This window comes from Procambarus clarkii, chromosome 52, assembly GCF_040958095.1.
Source record: "Procambarus clarkii isolate CNS0578487 chromosome 52, FALCON_Pclarkii_2.0, whole genome shotgun sequence".
Classification (NCBI taxonomy): domain Eukaryota; kingdom Metazoa; phylum Arthropoda; class Malacostraca; order Decapoda; family Cambaridae; genus Procambarus; species Procambarus clarkii.
Genome location: NC_091201.1, coordinates 27,615,964 through 27,631,589, shown reverse-complemented (window position 1 = coordinate 27,631,589; position 15,626 = coordinate 27,615,964).

Genomic DNA, 15,626 nt, shown 5'->3' with positions numbered 1-15,626 from the left:
TTAAACCTCACTTCGCTGGAAGACAGAAGAGTTAGGGGGGACATGATCACCACATTCAAGATTCTGAAGGGGATTGATAGGGTAGATAAAGACAGTCTATTTAACACAAGGGGAACACGCACAAGGGGACACAGGTGGAAACTGAGTGCCCAAATGAGCCACAGAGATATTAGAAAGAACTTTTTTAGTGTCAGAGTGGTTGACAAATGGAATGCATTAGGGGGTGATGTGGTGGAGGCTCACTCCATACACAGTTTCAAGTGTAGATATGACAGAGCCCGATAGGCTCAGGAATCTGTACACCTGTTGATTGACGGTTGAGAGGCGGGACCAAAGAGCCAGAGCTCAACCCCCGCAAACACAACTAGGTGAGTACAACTAGGTGAGTACACACACACACACACACACACACACACACACACACACATACATCAATCCTGGAATACTATATGTATTTATGTCAGACCAATCATGGAATATGCAGTTCCAGCCTGGAGTCCATACTTAGTTAAACACAAGACAAAGTTAGAGAAGATTCAGCGGTATGCCACCAGACTCGTCCCGGAACTGAGAGGTATGAGCTACGTGGAAAGGCTAAAGGAGCTGAACCTCACGTCCCTGGAAAACAGAAGAGTAAGGGGGGAGACATGATAACAACCTACAAAATTCTCAGGGGATTTGACAGGGTGGACAAAGACAAACTCTTCAGCACGGGTGGGACACGAACAAGTGGATACTGATGGAGACTGAGTACCCAGATGAGCCACAAAGACGTTAGAAAGAATTGTTTCAGTGTCAGAGTAGTTAATAAATGGAATGCACTAGGCAGTGATGTGGTGGAGGCTGACTCCATACACAGTTTCAAGTGTAGATATGATAGAGCCCAGTAGGCTCAGGAATCTGTACACCAGTTGATTGACAGTTGAGAGGCGGGACCAAAGAGCCAGAGAACAACCCTCGCAAGCACATTTAGGCGAGTACAACTAGGTGAGTACACACACACACACACACACACACACACACACACACACACACAAAAACACACACCCACACACACACACACACACACACACACACACACACACACACACACACACAAAAACACACACCCACACACACACACACACACACACACACACACACACACACACACACCCACACACACACACACACACACACACACACACACACATTAGGAAGTGATGTGGTGGAGGCTGACTCCATACACAGTTTCAAATGTAGATATGATAGAGCCCAGTAGGCTCAGGAATCTGTACACCAGTTGATTGACGGTTGAGAGGCGGGACCAAAGAGCCAAAGCTCAACCCCCGCAAGCACAAATAGGTGAGTACACACACACTCCACAACAATCTCTCTCTCTCTTTTCTTTAATTAAAATTATTCTCATGACAGTTTTTATCGTTGTCTGTTTACTCAATAATCACTATTTCAGCCTTTGTGTCGCACCTCACCAAGAATGCCATTTATCCTTTCTGTTTCCTCTTTCTTCGCATTGCCTGATGTTCCCGGGGAATAATAATAATAAGAATAAGAATAATAATTACATATAACATTCATGATTGTTAGCAAGAGTAAAGACAACATCAGCTGACACTGGCTGGTGTGTCTCTTCAGTCTAGTCTCACACACTATTTCCAGCAGTTTAGGTCCCCGTTGCTGTACAACGATATGGGTTCTAAGCTCAATGAAACAAATAGAGACCCAAGAGCTGCTGCCTATCTTTTCTAGCTCCTCAGAGGTGAAATATCGTGGACAGATGCACAATATTTTCGGATACTATACGATATAAGAGTTTCTTGAAGAGCTCTACTGCGATGATTTACTGTGTATCTTCTGTGTAATAAAACTTATATATAAAATTGAATTATATAGCTTAAAAAATTATATAGCTTAAAAAATTATATAGCTTTAAAAAATGATATAGCTTAAAAGCCTTGTATATTGTCAATATAGAGCCCTGAGCGCTGTATATATTGACTTTAGCGAGGCGATAGCTCTCGATTAAATCAGCCAGAGGTGGTATATACTTTTTCACATATTATATATGTTGTATATATGTTACACATAGAAATCACAATTGCGTGATGCATCAAATGAACAAATTCGGGTTCAACTCATTTTTTCCATGTCGTAGCTCAGTCGATTAAGGCAGCGTCTGGGATGCTCTCGGACGCAGGTTCGAATCCTCGTCACGGCCCTTGTGGATTTGTTTATATATAGGTTGTATATGACAATAAATTGTCTCTGAGTTATCCAAAGTATTTGTAAGATGTTTACGCAGTCTTGTGCCTTGTCCAGACGCCCGGGCACCGCTCCTGTGCCAGGTAAGTTAGGGGCTCACCATAGCCCGTGCTACTTGGAACGTGTTCCGAGTAGCTGAATCTATAACAACAACCACCAGACGCCCTCACAAGCAGCAGCTGTAGCTGGCGTCCGTCTCGCACCAGGAAACATTATCGTGAGGTTTTTATAGGTTCACCGTGACAAATGTCCAGTATTCGTCTTCCTTTACAGTTTCCGATATTTTGTGGCCCCGTGTCGTGCATACCTTCACCCCCCCCACCCCCTCTTACTCTTCCTCCCTCCCCCACCCCCTCTTACTCTTCCTCCCTCCCCCACCCCCTCTTACTCTTCCTCCCCCACCCCCTCTTACTCTTCCTCCCCCACCCCCTCTTACTCTTCCTCCCCCACCCCCTCTTACTCTTCCTCCCCCACCCCCTCTTACTCTTCCTCCCCCACCCCTTCTTACTCTTCCTCCCCCACCCCTCACTATTTTGTCCTCTTTCCCCCTCTCACTCCCTGTCCTATTTCCCCCCCCCCTCTCATTCTTCTTTCCCTCTCACACTCTGTCCTCTTCTCATTCACTTCCCCCCTTCCATTCTCTCCATCCCACCCTCTCCCACTCATTTTACACACACCTAGGGGGCTGGCTGGCTGAGTGGACAGCGCTCTAGACTCGTGGGCCGAGGGACCCGGGTTCGATCCCAGCAGCTGGCGGAAAAGCAAATGGGCAGTTTCCTTCACCGTGATGCCCCCTGTTACCTAGCAGTAAATAGGTACCTGGGAGTTAGACAGCTGCTACGGGATGCTTCCTGGGGGTATGTGTGTGTGTGTGTGTGTGTGAAAAAAATTAGTAGTTATTAACAGTTGATTGACAGTTGAGAGGCGGGACCAAAGAGCCAGAGCTCAACCCCCGCAAGCACAAGTAGGTGAGTACACACACACACACACGCAAACACAACTAGGTGAGTACACACATTCTTATTCCCTTCACAAAAACTCCTACCACTCTCTCTCTCTCTCTCTCTCTCTCTCTCTCTCTCTCTCTCTCTCTCTCTCTCTCTCTCTCTCTCTCTCCCTTTCTCTCCCTCTCTCCCTCCCCGTCTACCTCTAACTGGTAACTTTATCAACTTATTATCTTGACTTCAAGGTAAACAATCTTGCAGCCTCTTGCACTTGCAGTCTTCTTCTTCTTCTTCTTCTTTGGCATTATATAAGTCAGATAAAGACCGTCTTGTGTCACTTAGTCTCCCGTCTCTAAGTCGGGCGCCATGGTGGGCAGGGCGACGGGGCACTAACTATTCCTCTACCACACTTCTCACCATCTCCATAGTGACACTACTCTACCACACCTCTCACTATCTCTACAGTGACACTACTCTACCACATCTCTCACCATCTCTACAGTGGCACTACTCTACCACACCTCTCACCATCTCTACAGTGACACTACTCTACCACACCTCTCACCATCTCTACAGTGACACTACTCTACCACACCTCTCACCATCTCTACAGTGACACTACTCTACCACACCTCTCACCATCTCTACAGTGACACTACTCTACCACACCTCTCACCATCTCTACAGTGACACTACTCTACCACACCTCTCACCATCTCTACAGTGACACTACTCTACCACACCTCTCACCATCTCTACAGTGACACTACTCTACCACACCTCTCACTATCTCTACAGTGACACTACTCTACCACACCTCTCACCATCTCTACAGTGACGCTCACTTCATATAAAACTGTCTATTAGAAAGAGGTCCGCGTCACTGGACATGAAGTTATGTCCAGTGTTTTTATGTGCCGTTATGTCACTGGACGTCCTGCATACTTCCTGATTTTGTGTTCACCTGCTCGCGTGTTGCGACTTGGATTAATTTGATTGATTGAAGGAGATCAAGCCAGCCACGAGGTGGCACGGGTATGAATAGCCCCGTAATAGATTAATTTGGTCAGGGAGCCGCTATATAGCCACACACACCGGCTTAGCCCTTCACCTTGATAATTACCAACAGGGAAAACATGCTTAAAAGTTAATTTTAGAAGCCTTTTATATGCAAATCTTAACCCGGGCTTTCTCAGGCCAGCGGCCTCGGTAACCAGGGCAGACTCTTTTGTTTTTTTAAAGCTTTCTGCATTTTTGTTAAGGTAAAAAGATGAGAAAAAGAGCAGAGCGTAATTACATCTCTCCTTCGGGGGTCCTGGGAGTTGACCTCCCCCCCCCCCTCCACGACCCTTTGAGCGCTTCTGGGTAACAATTAGGCTTTCTCAGACGGGTTCCTTTTGGTAAGTAGCCGACCACCCCAGGCTGCTTACTCTCTCTCTCTCTGGGCATGCAAGAGAGAGAGAGAGAGAAAAACAGAGAGAGAAACAGAGCGAGAGAGAGAGAGAGAGAGAGAAACAGAGAGAGAGAGAGAGAGAGAGAGAGAGAGAGAGAGAGAGAGAGAGAGAGAGAGAGAGAGAGAGAGAGAGAGAGAGAGAGAGAGAGAGAGAGAGAGAGAGAGAGAGAGAGAAACAGAGAGAGAGAGAGAGAGAGAGAAACAGAGAGAGAGAGAGAAACAGAGAGAGAGAGAGAGAGAGAGAGAGAGAGAGAGAGAGAGAGAGAGAGAGAGAGAGAGAGAGAGAGAGAGAGAGAGAGAACAGAGAGAGAGAGAGAACAGAGAGAGAGAGAGAGAGAGAGAGAGAGAGAGAGAGAGAGAGAGAGAGAGAGAGAGAGAGAGAGAGAGAGAGAGAGAGAGAGAGAGAGAGAGAGAGAGAGAGAGGACTATGGATACACAATGCGGAGGCGGCAGCACACTAAGGTGAGAGGGACCCGGAACGAGGCCGCAGGAGAGGTCGTGGTCGAGGCTGACACAACACGCGCGGGTCAGCAAGTAGCACCCACAGGGTCGAAGGCCACACCGGTAAGTCCATGATGGTGACACGAGCCAGGAACTGGAGCTCAACTTACAGCAAACTCGGATTTGCGAACGCACACACACACACACACAGCACAATTAGGTGAGTACACACACATTGTGAATGCAAGCACTATTCATAGCTTTAAAACTAGGTATGATAGAGAAGAAGAGGAGTCATTGCTTTAAACAACTAATGACTAGAAAGGAGGGATCCAAGAGCCAAGTTTCGATCCTGTAGTTACCAAATAGTTGAATACACACACACACACACACACACACACACACACACACACACACACACACACACAACTTGGAAGACAAAAGTACAAAAGCAAGCAACAGTTGGAGAGCCTAGCAGGCAGTCAGGAGGTGGAGACTGCCAGGAACGGCAACAACTCTCTATAACACAGTCATTAATAACTATGTAACACAGTCATTAATAACTATGTAACACAGTCATTAATAACTATGTAACACAGTCATTAATAACTATGTAACACAGTCATTAATAACTATGTAACACAGTCATTAATAACTATGTAACACAGTCATTAATAACTATGTAACACAGTCATTAATAACTATGTAACACAGTCATTAATAACTATGTAACACAGTCATTAATAACTATGTAACACAACACTCACAGACATAATAATACACCAACAAACGCGAAAAAAAAAACTTACCTGTATACGTAAGTGATCGAGCCCAAGTTGTTGTGAGTACACAACCACTTGGGCTGGACGGTAGAGCGAAAGGTCTCGCTTCATGCAGGTCGGCGTTCAATCCCCGACCGTCCAAGTGGTTGGGCACCATTCCTTCCCCCCCCCCCCGTCCCATCCTAGACTCCTGATACCTTCCAAGTGCTATAAAGTCGTTATGGTTTGGCACTTTTTCCTGATAGTTCCCTTCCCCCTTATGCATGTAAGTGAACTGATGTTGACTGAACACCCAGGGATCAGAACACCCAGGGATCAGAACACCCAGGGATCAGACAGAACACCCAGGGATCAGACAGAACACCCAGGGATCAGAACACCCAGGGATCAGACAGAACACCCAGGGATCAGACAAAACACCCAGGGATCAGACAGAACACCCAGGGATCAGAACACCCAGGGATCAGACAGAACACCCAGGGATCAGAACACCCAGGGATCAGAACACCCAGGGATCAGACAGAACACCCAGGGATCAGAACACCCAGATTAACAGAAGAGAGCGGCTATAGAGAAACTGACAAAGAAGTATGTGAAGTAATGCATGAAAGCTTTCAGGAAATATTGGCAAGGGAGCCGCAGCTTGCAGTCAATCCTGAGGAACGGAGTTTAGCCACTGACACACTGAGGACAATAGAGGCGACGACACAGGCGGCCACAATACAACCGGAAGAAGGATGGAGGAATTCTCAGAAGGATGGAGGAATCTTATAATGGATCGTGAGGCAACTGGGGCCCTCTGCCTCACCTCAATGAAAAAGAAAAAAGTAGCCAAATACGAAAGAATTGCCAGAGATATAGAAGACGACCAATGGCTCCTTAGTACTAGAAAAGGACGAAAACAAGCGCCACTAAGCACAGATAAATCAAATTAACGTGATGTATCAATGAACAAATCCAAAGGCGCCGTGATGCGGATTCGAAGCTATATGCTCCGGGTACTCCCAAACATAGATTCGAATCCTCTTCACGGTTCCTACTGATTTTCTCAAGACCCACTAAACTCCAGACCAATATTATTAACAAACATTCCTTGGAAGGTATAAACGACAACCTTCAGAAAATAATTCACGGAATAGTTATACAATGTGAGCTTGGTCTCAAGGTACCAGCATCACTTCAGTGAAGACGAACCGTGTCTAACTACTCTACTAGAATTCTACAACAAAATGACAACGACATAACAGAGAGAAGGCCGAGTCGACCACATATTCCATGATTCCCAGAAAGTGTGACGTCGTCTCATGTGAAAGGGTTCTATACAAACCAGAAAAACACGTTGTGGGCAACGTGTGGGCAACTTTAGAGCAACGTGTGGGCAACTTTAAGGCAACGTGTGGGCAACTTTAAGGCAACGTGTGGGTAACTTTAGAGCAACGTGTGGGCAACTTTAAGGCAACGTGTGGGCAACTTTAAGGCAACGTGTGGGTAACTTTAGAGAAACGTGTGGGCAACTTTAAGGCAACGTGTGGGCAACTTTAGAGCAACGTGTGGGTAACTTTAGAGCAACGTGTGGGTAACTTTAGAGCAACGTGTGGGCAACTTTAGAGCAACGTGTGGGTAACTTTAGAGCAACGTGTGGGCAACTTTAGAGCAACGTGTGGGTAACTTTAGAGCAACGTGTGGGTAACTTTAGAGCAACGTGTGAGCAACTTTAGAGCAACGTGTGGGTAACTTTAGAGCAACGTGTGGGCAACTTTAGAGCAACGTGTGGGTAACTTTAGAGCAACGTGTGGGTAACTTTAGAGCAACGTGTGGGCAACTTTAGAGCAACGTGTGGGTAACTTTAGAGCAACGTGTGGGTAACTTTAGAGCAACGTGTGGGTAACTTTAGAGCAACGTGTGGGCAACTTTAGAGCAACGTGTGGGTAACTTTAGAGCAACGTGTGGGCAACTTTAAGGCAACGTGTAGGCAAAGTAATCCCACTAGGTGCTGGGATTAGTGAGAAAGTGGAAGCGGTGTGAGAAGTCGTGGTGAGAGTTTACAAGAAGAGTGCCGCAACACTCAGTACTGGGACCTATACTGTGACCTGGTATATGTCACCAACTTAACACAGTCAACACCCTGGAAACAAAAACCGAAACTGTCTCTATTTTCCGTTTGTTACAACTTGTAATAAAGTTGTTACATCTTGGCTTAACGTGTTTATGACGTATTAGAACGTTGTTACAACTTGCTATATTGATTGTTATAACTGGTTAGGTGTTAAAACTTGTTCGAACGTTGTACCAACGTCATAGTTTCGGTATGTGTTTGGCGGGCATGCAGTCATCTATTCTCATGTATGGTAGTGAGGAAAAACTGACGAGAAGAATGACGTAGGAAAAATAACTGTGGAAAGCTAGAGGACACTCTAGAGGCTCTCTAGCGTTAGCTGGACAGATGGGCGATGTTAACCTAGACACATGCAAAGTTATGAGGATATGAAAGGAGGGTGAGGGGGGGGGGTTGAAAAGTCAGAACAGAAGTAAAAACCCAGAAGTAAAAAAAAGTAAAAGCCAGAGCTGTCCCTGGCTTTTACCCAGGGGACCAGCTTAGGGGTCAAAGCCATGCAGCTCCCAGAAACAGAAAGATCTGCTAGAATACATTCCACAAACCTAATAACCTAAGAACACTTGAACCAAATAACGTCTACAGCACACTTTATAAAGAATGAAGTCTTCTTCTTGAAAAAAGTCTCCTGAAACAAACATACAATAAACCAGAAAAAACTAGAGATATGAGATAAAACTCGACCCTGAGCTGAGGGAAGCCCAGATACAAGGAAACAAATGTGATCAACCTCGTCTGCACACTGGAAGACACGCCAATCACAGTAGACATGTTAACAACATACAAGATATCAAGGAAGGTTCTAAATGATAAATTGAATGAGATGACAAGGGTAGAGCCGAGACGTCCGGATCAACGTCTTGAGTGTAACAGTTGCAAGGGCTACAACGGGCTGCAAGAAAAAAGATCGTCGAGATGTAATCAGTGATCAGCTTGAGAGGGGAAGAGGAACGTGAGGAAGGAGATGCACTTACTGACCAGTAGCTCAAAAGGCGAGGCTAGGGAGCTATTGCCCGACCATGTGCACATCCAGGTGTGTACTTAAGTACGTGTACACACACACACACCCACACAGGAACCTGTACATTAGTTGACTGACAGTTGAGAGGCGGGACCAAAGAGCCAGAGCTCAACCCCCGCAAGCACAATGAGGTAAGTACACACACACACACACACACACACACACACACACACACACACACACACACACGCACACACACACACACACACACACACACACACACACACACACACACACACACACGCACGCACACACACACACACACACACACAAGCACCAGCACACACACACACACACCAGCACACACACACACACGCACGCACACACACACACACACACACACACACACACACACACACACACACACACACACACACACACACACACACACACACAAGCACCAGCACACACACACAAGCACCAGCACACACACACACACACACACACACACACACACACACACACACACACACACACACACACACACACACACACACACACACACACACACACAAGCACCAGCACAACACAACTGGAAGTCACCTTCAGTGGTCATAGTTCCATCTCACAACAAATTACAACTTTCTTAATAACACTCAAACGTCGTATTATTTAAATTACGAAATTTCACGTCTAATTAATATCTTAAACTTTGGTCCAGATTTATATACAAAAAATGGCACTTTACTCAGGGAAAAGTTAAGACACATTTGGAAATTCTCTGAAGTGATTAATATTGCTCAGTTGCCAGATGTCTACAGAAGGAACGTTTGGTGTTTTTCATTTGTTTATTTATATATACCAGAGTTGTTACATTCTTGTAGAGCCACCAGCACGCGTAACGTCTCAGGCAGGTCCTTAATCCTTATTTTTTTCCCCGGAATATGACCCGCCAAATCGTTTAACAACAAGGTACTCATTTTACTGTTGGGTGAAGAGGGGCTACAGTTAAGGATTTGCGCCCAGTCAATCCTCCCCGGCCAGGATACGAACCCAGGCTAAAGCGTATCCTGGGTTCTCTCCTTGCACAGCAGCCTTCTCAGTTGTGGGAGCAGTGTGTGTGTGTTGACGGATGCTGCATAATACAATCTGTTTCTAATCTTCCTTCACCCGTTTCATCTCTTCTTCTCGTCCTATTTACTTTTCCTCCTCCTCCTCCTCTGCTCTGCCTTCTCTCCTCCACCCCCCCCCCCCTCCGCTCTACTCCTGAGCGTCACGTCTGAGAGTAATCGCGCCTGATGTTAACACCTAAGTCACCCCCCTCGTCACCGCCCTCTCTCAACCACCTCCGTATTTACTCTCTCTGCTACCACCATCACCACCATCACCACCACCACCTCTACCATCACCACCATCACCACCATCGCCACCATTGTCTCTATTGTTACCATTGATATCACCATTACCTCCTCCCACGTCACCGTCACACACGTCACCATCGTCCCACGTCTCACCAGCCAATAATTAAAACAGAGGACCGGCAGAAGCCACACAATTATAGACCAATACCACAAACATACATTTATAGCCGAGTGCTGGAGAAAGTAGAAAGTTGTAAAAGTACCTACGGGCTCACCATACAACCCATCCTCCGAATTGATAGTACGATTTAATACTAAGTGTAATAAGTACACTTTCTTACTGTCATAAGCAGTGCATAATTGCACTTATGGGGCTGTTACATTTACCCAACTCCCTCCCCCGATTTAATTTTTCTCGTTTTCTGTTAAGACACTCAGAATTTTAGGATGAAGTTTTCAATTTCGATTAGCAATACACAAGTTTTAAATATCAGGAATTTCGTTTTCAGTTTTATTAAACAATATAGATTTTATACAAAATTTTAAAATATCCTGAGTTACTTTACAATTTATTGATATATTTTAGTTTTGTTTTATTAGTTTTATAAAACTGTAATATCAATACAGCTATAGGTTAAGTACTAATTGTAATTAAGAAGCAATAAAATTATTATCTTCAAAAACTAAGACGGTTAGGTGAGGTTGTGGTTTTCTATTCAGTTTTTCGGGTAAACTCAAATATTCACAATATATTTGACAGTACGATTTAATACTGAGTGAAAATAAGTACAATTCCTAACTGCTATGAATAGTACATAATTGCACTTATTTGTCTCCTTACATTTACCACCCCATTTTTGGAGGACGGGCTGCACCATAGCCCGTGCTTCTTGGAACTGTTTGTTCCAAGTAGCGAATCTTTAACAACAACAACAACAACAACAATGGAGAAAGTAGCCAGGATGACCACCCTGGGGCTCCTTGAGGACATTAACGAGAGGGAATCCTAGAAGGAAAACTCACGTCTGACAAACTTTATAGAGTTCTATAATCAGATCACTAAGATACAACAGAAGAAAGAAGACTGGGTAAACTATATCATTTTTAGACTGTTCAAATACACATGACTCTGGCCCTCAGGAAAAGCCAGTGTTGTAAACAAGGTTCAGAGACAAACGGGAGAACTAAACTGGATAAGGGAGTACCTAACTGAAAGAAAATAAAGAGTCACTTTCAGAGAACTGGAGCCAAGATTCATGAAGCAGTTACGCAAGCACTTACGAATGTGTACATCTTTCCTCAATCTGTGACGGCTTTGGTTACATTTAATTAAACAGTTTACAAGCATGAAAACTTGCCAATCAACTGTTGTTATTGTTATAAACAGCCTCCTGGTGCTTCGTATCTCAATAACTGTTTAATAATTGTAAACAAAGCCGCCAAAGATTGAGAAAAGATGTATAGGTTCGTAAGTGCTTGCGTACCTGCTTCGTGAATCTGGCCCCTGATGTGGAGTTGGTGTGACAAATGAACTTCCCAATGGACCCATCCTAGAGCCACCACTCTTCTTAATTTATGTGTGACCTAACCGATGGCGTGAGGTCATATATGTAAACACCGAAGACGATTGAATTAAAAGAATACCTTAACTACAGGAGTTGGCAGATATATGGCTGCGAAAGTTCAACCCCAGCAAGTGTAAGGTAATGGTCATAAGAAAGGAATATAAGAGACCAAAAAAAGAAAGTACAAAAGGGAAAGGCACCTACAAGAATGGGAAAGATAATGAAGACTTAAAAGTGGATCTTTTTATCCACTTAAAAGTGGATCTTTTTATCCACTTAAAAGTGGATCTTTTTATCCACTTAAAAGTGGATCTTTTTATCCACTTTTCATAATTCATAATTCCAGCATTAACACATATTTGTAACACCAGCGGTTCATATTTGCCTCGACAATGGTTCCTTGAAGACACACTACACAACCTTTGTGAGACCAACACCTTAATATGAAGAACTTGCACGGAATCTACAACTCGCAAAACTGAACTTTAAAAGAGCAGATGTTTGCAACAGTACTAATAATGTCTTAATCATATGCATTTAGATACAAGGATGGGTTAAAAAGGAGATCGATGTAATAATCTTATATGAAAAAGGAACGGATGAGACATGATCGCGACATTAACGATACTAAGGGGGGAACAAAGACGACGATACTGGTGGACGCAGGAGTGCACAATAATGTCAATGTAATGAAAGGAGAAATCGTGGAAGCCACCGGTCCATACACATCTTCAAGAATGAAGCAACCACCACCATCATTACCACTACAACCCACTTTTAAAAGCACCGAATCACCTTCTGTGGTTGATTGTTCAATAAACCCTTGAACTATATGTTTAACACATCTCTAACCCTGTCCATGGAGGACAGAAGAAAATGTATATATGCTGGTTAGCATTGTAAATGTCTGGCCACGTCTGTGGTAGAAAAAAAAACACAAACCACTATCACCATCACCACAACCCCGCTGCTAACACTATCACTACCCTCTCACTATCACAAGAGCATGTGAGAAACAGGCCGGCGTCTGGAGAAAGCCTTCTGGAACATTGACAAAGGAGCCAGCCGAGTAGTGCACACTAGCACGTGACGCCCACCTCTGAGTACGCGGCCCAGGAATGGAACCCTGATGTGTGGATGAGGGAGAAGAGCAGCAGGTGGATGAGGAGGAGCAAGAGAAGGAGGAGGATGACCATCTGGTGGAGTGTCCATCACTGTAGTGTGAGGGGGGGGGGGTGAACGGATGGGCCCAATGTTACGTGATGAGGCCAATATCCTCACCAGGAGAGACCACGCCTATCCTCATCTTTCCTCGCCAGGAGAGACCACGCCTATCCTCATCTTTCCTCACCAGGAGAGACCACGCCTATCCTCATCTTTCCTCGCCAGGAGAGACCACGCCTATCCTCATCTTTCCTCACCAGGAGAGACCACGCCTATCCTCATCTTTCCTCGCCAGGAGAGACCACGCCTATCCTCACCTTTCCTCGCCAGGAGAGACCACGCCTATCCTCATCTTTCCTCACCAGGAGAGACCACGCCTATCCTCATCTTTCCTCACCAGGAGAGACCACGCCTATCCTCATCTTTCCTCACCAGGAGAGACCACGCCTATCCTCATCTTTCCTCACCAGGAGAGACCACGCCTATCATCTTTCCTCACCAGGAGAGACCACGCCTATCCTCACCTTTCCTCACCAGGAGAGACCACGCCTATCCTCATATTTCCTTGCCAGGAGAGACCACACCTATCCTCACCTCTCCTCACCAGGAGAGACCACGCCTATCCTCACCTCTCCTCGCCAGAGAGAGAAGGTCCGAGAGAAAAGACCTGAGGTTTCATAACACGAAAATGATCTCCCACATCCAATGGCTATAACCACCCGCCTGAACACGACTGGCGTGCATATGTATGATACAGCATGCTATTGTTGGCGAGAGGAAGCATGTTGGGTTGATATCAAGGTCCCTCTAGTCAAGGGCGAGGCTGTCCACGCAGTCACTCATTCAATTGTCTGAGGCACCTCGTACAATGTGCCAGGTTGGGCCACCAGGCGGTGACTAGCATGTACGCGGCTACTTAAGAACCTGTCTTATCTTTGCTCAATCCTTGGCGACTTCGTTAACGATATATTAAACAGTTTACGAAGCACTACAAGGCTGTTTGTAACAATGGTATTTGACTGGGTAGTTCCCATGGTCGTAAATGGTCTGAGAAATGTAAATAAAGCCGGCGAAGATTGAGAAAAGATGGTCTTAAGTACTTTGGTTAACTGCTTGATTATTGGCCCAGGTCGCAGGAGACGAGAGATGTGGTTCTTGTCTAAAGTGGTCGACGATCTGCGGACATCTTAAACAAAATAATAATCTGCAATGTTGCCAAATGATCAGTATAACCTTGTTGCAACATCATCTGTATAATACTGGTGATGTGGCAACAATGTTATTCTGGTAATGTTGTGACCCCCACCATAACCACTTACTATAACCCCCTCCACACCTTGACAACACCACCACCTCCCCCACAACAACCCGCCCCAACCTCCCCCACAACACCACCACCTCCCCATCAACCCTCCCCTTTACTGTCCATCCTTCCCCATTATCTTCCCCAGTATACAAAGCTATGATTTGTTCAGATCTGATACCTATATTTATTGGCAGCACAAAGCGTGGACCAGACTGTGCGACACAGTGGTTGCCAGGATCAGGTTGGGTTACCGTTACCTGTGGCAGGTGGCTACAGGTGACGGATCTCCCAATCCTGAGCACTCCAGGTGCAAACTCTGTGAGCAGGAACTGCGGCATGATCTCCCACACTACATCACCGAATACCCAGTTATTAGACCATTCAGACCCGGTGGCATGAGGTACCTGAAGCTTTGCAATTACTTCATTCACTCTCGTGTTCTTGAAGATATCCTCATAGTGCCCCCATAATTGCCAGTGCGTGCTACTGAACATATGGCCCTGTATGACTAACCATCCTGCGAGATGGGGACTTTTAGCATCACGTAGCTAGCTTTGTGACACACTGTACTCCACTTCACATAGTCTAGGGCAGCTGCACACATGCAAATGTACCTAAATGTGTTACTAAAAAAATTTTTAAAATATAAAATAAAATCCCCCACTCCCCCAACCCCAAACCCCTACCCCACCCCAAACACTACTCCCCACCTACCACCGCCACACAATTAAACCAGAGGAACGTTCCTTACACCTAGTTACCCCTTGTACTCCACACTCTCTGGCCCTCAGTCTAGGCTCCTACCACGCCCGGTGCTCTCTCTCTCTCGCGCGCTCTCTCTCTCTCTCTCTCTCTCTCTCTCTCTCTCTCTCTCTCTCTCTCTCTCTCTCTCTCTCTCTCTCTCTCTCTCTCTCTCTCTCTCTCTCTCTCTCTCTAATTCCCCAACGGAGACAAAAACAACACGGAAAACAATACCTTTTGTCCAGTTGTCAGAAGAGGAAACTCAGCTCCAAGACATTTCTGAAGGTTGGCGTAACTCGGGCGGAAGCGTACACTCATTTTCAGTTTAAACTTTCAAAGATTTGCAGTGATATGATGAAGAGATGCTGGGGGGGGGGGGGGGTGTTGGGGCCTGGTAAGGGGGGGCGGGGGTGTTGGGGCCTAGTAAGGGGGGCGGGAGTGTTGTGGTGGAGTGTGTGTTGGTGTTGGAGTGATGGAGTGTCCGGGGCGTGTGGTGCTGGGGTATAAGTGTATTGAAGTGTTGGGGATGATGG